Here is a 5,665-nt window from a genome sequence, read left to right as displayed (position 1 = left end):
GTCGCTTTAATTTTTTGAGAGTCGCGGGTTTTTTTGTAATAGGTGACATGACTTCAACAGTTAACAAGTGGTTGCAGGAGTGGTTTGGGTGATTGTCTGGTGTCAATGTATATGCACGTCATTAGAAAACAATATCGAATTTGTGTAACCCCCGCTCCCCTCCTTCTGAAATGGGTTTGGTTTGTTTTGAAAGGCGGGCCGCTTTTTTTCTCGTGAGATTTAGCAACACTGCTTGCCGGTTGCCGCGGTGAAAACATTTAGGGGCCGATGTTAGGATAAGTGCAAAGTGATTTACGGCTGCAAAACATCCATATTGGGCTACTAAAAACCGTGTTTAGCTGTCGTAAAATGGGACTTTAGCGGTCACTAAAAATGCGGTGCATGTACAGAATGTTTTTCACCTGGCATTGTGCCCCCTCTATCAAATTAGCACTGTGCCATCATTCATCCATTTACATCAGGGACATGCGGCCCGTTGATGGCCGTTGTATTAATCGCATTTCACTTATGAACAAATCGTAAAAAATATATTTTTTTAAAACTTTGTTAACTTGCTTTTTCTCGTTTTTCGCAAACAGCAGCAAAACGTTTTAATTCGTACTGCCGAGGGTAATTGCTTCTCATCAGCTTATAAAGTGTCCAACTAATTTCAAGAGTCTTCCTCTCCGTTTTCAAACGCATTGAAAGAACACATTCCCAACATAGGAGTCTTGTTGCTAGGCTGGTGATGTCACTGCCTTGTACCTTTTGTTGCAATGCTGCCTGCTGCAACTGAACAGCGCATTGGCTAAAATAAAAACCGCTTCAACAAGTAGATATTTAATTTGCTTTGTATTATTGTGACTATGTGTGTGTATACGGTAACAGTACGATATTAATGCTTTGTTTTGTATATATTTGTGATGTGTGTCGTGCAGTATGAAATAAAATTAACAGTAATTCTAAGGGAAATTGCATATATGCCAGCTAAGGGTTAAACTGAAATTATTCTTTAGTAATGTACGGCTCGCTCTCAACATTAGGTTAAACTAGTTTTCTGGATATGCAGCCTGTGATAAAAGTTCGGTTGCACACCTTTGATTTAAATGATATTGAAATGTATTCAGATGAAGAAAATAGCATGGACTTGTGCGGAGTACTAATTGGGCCCAAACATTATAATGAGATGTAAGAGTTCTGCCTTGCACTTGGGGAATTGCTGACCCTGCAGAAACTTTGCATCTCCGCTGACAAGGTGCAAACCGTTGTAGAAGCGAGTAATTAAGTGTTAAAAGCACACACCTGCAGAGACCTGTCATTGACCTCAGGGTGGCTGCTGTGGTACACTTCCTGATGTGGCTACGCTGGGCTGCTGTTGAGGACAGGCAGGAAAACCTTCGGAGAAGGGCGAGACAGATAAGACCCTGCCTATTCAAACCCAGGGTCACTTTGTTTAGGATGGGTTGTCCTCTCCGCTTGCCTGGTGTCTGCTGGAACGAAACAATGTAAACTTGTCAGGTCAAATCGTAGCTGCCCATGGTGTCCTGTAGGTCTGGGGGCCTAATGGTACCGGTTCCACCTGCAACCTAAATTACTGAATTAAACCAATTTAAACTCCTTTGAGGTCCTAATCAGTTAATTATTAAGTGATACCTATAAAACCTGGAAGTCTGTATTCTTGTAGCCTCTATCTTATTGCCAGCGTTGTGAAAATAGAATTTGAAAGTGTATTTTTTCTTACCTCGTAATGTAATAATAATCCTGTATTTATATAATTGAACACAAAGGTTTCTCACACCTTGAACAAAGTTTCTTCAAGTTTACCGACACACTTTTAGCAAATATTAACTCACGCTGTAGGTGAGTAAACCTCCAATCGATAAGAATGAGGAGAAAAAAAGAGCCCTAATTAAACATCGCAACCTCCATTGTCACTGGAAAACAAGTGTGTATGTATGTGTGTGTGCGCGTGTGTGCGTGTGTGCTCATGTGTGTGCGCGTGTGTGTGCGTGTGTGTGTGTGTGTGTATGTGAATGTGCGTGAGTGTTTGCTTTTCTCAATCCAGTTTATAGCCATATTTTTTTTCCTGTTAATAATAAGAAAAGACCATTGTGTTTTATGGGGAAATTGGATCCTTGGATTCTCCTCACCCTAGGTTAATATTTACATGAAAACCACCATTATATATACAGTAGAGAGAGAGAGAGAGAGAGAGAGAGAGAGAGAGAGAGAGAGAGAGAGAGAGAGAGAGAGAGAGAGAGAGAGAGAGAGAGAGAGAGAGAGAGAGAGAGAGAGAGAGAGAGAGAGAGAGAGAGAGAGAGAGAGAGAGAGAGAGAGAGAGAGAGAGAATGTTACCCAACAAAAATGCCTCAGATCTACCCTGAACTGAAGGGAGCCCCCTTTCTCTTATGGGGGTGAGGGAGCAGTTCAGTCTCCATGCCTCAAGCCTGCCCTGGACAAGAGGCACCACCCTTTCTCTTACGGAGATCTGACTGCTTGTTGCAAATGTGTGTTGTGCTGAATTGTGTAGTCACTTTGTGATTACATTTACACAAGAGTGAAAATACACACTGGTATGCCATTGCAGTACCATGGAACCATATTAGCACCACGCATTGTTCTACCATATTAGAACCTAGTACATTTTTTGATCCAAATCCATTGTGTTGCCATTGCTGGCAATGCTGTGGTCTGCTAATGGTTCTGCTGGGGTTTCTTCAGGGTAATATAATGTGATCGCAATGATCAAAAGACAGAATATGTGAAACGCGTTCTAGTGAATTGATGTGAATTGGTCAACAACACCACTATGTTAGGTCGAAGCTGTCACTCCGAGAAAAAGTGGTCGGGTAACTTTTCCCGAGAGAAAAGGTTACTTTTAGCCCCTTGATATTTTTCATGCGCTGTCATTTTATATAATAATAATAATAATAATAATAATAATAATAATAATAATCTTTTGGTTTCATAGGCTCTGATTAGCACTAATCTTGGACTTGCCTACCACTCCTCCAATGTTCAAACCTTTACTATAGAAAGTAAAGGCAAACCTACACTATAACATTCAGATAAACAACCCTAAACAGCTGCAAATTTGTCCCTAATACATGTTACAAATACATTTTGTAATTGAGTTCAAGAGGTTAGGCGTATTGTCACTGAAAATGCTCACTGGGGCAGTCTAACTCTTTGCCCTGGATCAAGTCCACTCCACATTTCTGGACTTGCACCCTAACAGTGATCACTACTTTACAGAAGATAATTCATCCATCCACCATGCTAGAACTGTGCATGAATAAAGTCAAAATAATTGGGGGGATTGTCCATTAAGGTACTGCCCTTATATAAGTTTACTATGGTACATTTGCAAGGTCATTTTGCAGTTGTCCCAAGCTTTTCTCGTGCTATGCATTTACCACACTTTCCCATTGTGCCGTGCTTCTTTTGTTTAATATGCTTTACAGAAGAGAAGATCCTATGGTAGACTTGTATCCCCTTTCTCGGTGTTTAGGACAGCTCTGTGAATTGTGAGTGCATCTTAATGCAACAGAGCAGAGGCTGGGGCTGAACCAGCGACCCCGTTCACCGCAAACGGGCATTTTAACCACAATGCAAAAGATCCAGGCTCCTGCATGTGTGGTTTTCAAGCTTTGAACCTCACCGACAGGGAACAGAATCCGTAACAGCAGTGCACCACAGAGCACTGTCGTTTACACTAACATTACCTACATGGCCCAGGTGACAACCAACATCTTAAATAACAAGGCTCCACGAAGGTAGGAGTTATCCAAAACAGCAACAGTTTCCTGATAGCAATGTGATTGTTTGCACCAACCTAAATCACATGCCTGTGGATCTGTCAATGAGTTTGCATTGCTGGAGATTCTTCTGCAGTGTGAACCATTGAAGTGAATAGCTCTGTATTGTTGTCCTGTGGGAGGGTTTAATACAGGTGTAAATGGTACCCCCCCCCCCCCCCCCCCCCCCACAGTAAATGGCTTGCTAACAACTACCCCACTTAACCTTATCTCTCAGGCAATACAGTTAAACGGCAGGCACCCATTCTCCCATTTTATTCCAGTTGAAAAGTTTTTGTTTACAGTTTATGACGGCCAAAACTATTTCCTCAAGGCGCAGAGAGAGCATGTAAGGGGATGGGGAAGGGTGGGGATATTTTTCAAAGCATAAGAGGATACAGCCCTTAAAGTGAAAAACAATAACACATTTCTCTTTTTTACTACACTGACTGAAGTGGATGAAAGTGGGTATTTTTCTCCTTATTAGCAGTGGTCTGACCAATATAATGTACCCTGTGTGTTAAGATTGGTGCTGATAGGCGCATGGAAGTTTTAAGAAAATATACAATTTAATAAACAAATGAATGTGATGATTGTTTTTCAGCTATTTCAGTTGTTTTATTAGACAGTTCCCCTCATTTTTAATGTCAATAGTTTTAATTTTACAGTTCCTTTAAAGCAAAGTACCAAATATGGATCATTTTGAAATTATTTTAACAGATATTCAGAAAGGCCAACCTAAACCACATTGTGCTAAATAAACTCATTAGTTTATTCTCCTGTAATTCTGAACTAAATAAAATAAATTTAAAATAAACGTGTGTTTCAATGCAGCTTGTATGTTGCCCTTTTAAGAATGCCAAGATAGATAACAAGCCCCATTTCATCAGCAACTGTATAAAAACAGTTAGGTTAAATCCAGGAGCCCTGCTCCATCAAGGCAAAGTATTACTATTGATCTGTGCCTGAACGCATGAGGCACTTGAAATGTAGCACAGAGAGATAGGTTGTAAGTGGAAGCTGAGTAAAAATAAGTTTAAAACAGAAGGTAGGAATAATTGAACAGTCTACCAGGTGATGTAGTAGGATCTAAAACACTGGGTAAAAAAAAAGACTAGATTCTGTGCTTTTAAATTAGGTCCTCCAAATAGGGGAGAATGGTGCGCTAAGGGACGAGCCTTGACGGGCCGAATGGCCTTGTCTCATTCCCAAACTCTTCTTATGTTCTTATAAGTGTGTTAAATTGTTTGGGGCTAGTTGTGTGATTAACGTAATGTTATTTGATTCAGACCTGCTGAAATATCCTGCTGCACAACCTAACCCAGAGCATGTTTCAATCAATCAATAAATAGCCAGGTCTGTTCCGTGGAGTCGTGTATCGCTGCAGGAGACTGTTCATTTTGTAACCACACAGTGTACGGCTTGTATGTAGCAATGTGGGAAACTGTTGCATTCAGGGTCCACTTATCATGATTGCTTTTCATTTAGAATACAATAATTAATGGAGGCCAGTCTGTTTCTGGAATTTTTGTTTTGTTTCTCGCGAGAGAAAAGTTCAGATAGGGTGTACCTGTAGGAACTGTGATGTAGTTAATAATGTCTGTATCGACTGGTATAAAACTTAAAAGCGGGATTCAAAAGGGTTTTAAAATAAGATGCACTTTTTTTGCAGCACTGCACAGCTATGGCCAAAGGTTTTGCATCACCCTATAGCATGAACTCATTTTGCTTCGTAAAGTTGAATAATGTTACGTTAACATATTGAATTATTGTAGTTTTACATATACTTAAGGAAAAACTGACAACAATTGAAAAATGTGACATTTCAAAATCTAGCATAAAATACTGTACTGCTATTATGGCTTCCAGTAGATTTTTGCAGTATCATT

Source organism: Acipenser ruthenus, chromosome 30 (genome assembly GCF_902713425.1).
Source record: "Acipenser ruthenus chromosome 30, fAciRut3.2 maternal haplotype, whole genome shotgun sequence".
Classification (NCBI taxonomy): domain Eukaryota; kingdom Metazoa; phylum Chordata; class Actinopteri; order Acipenseriformes; family Acipenseridae; genus Acipenser; species Acipenser ruthenus.
Note: the sequence above shows the minus strand (reverse complement) of the source record.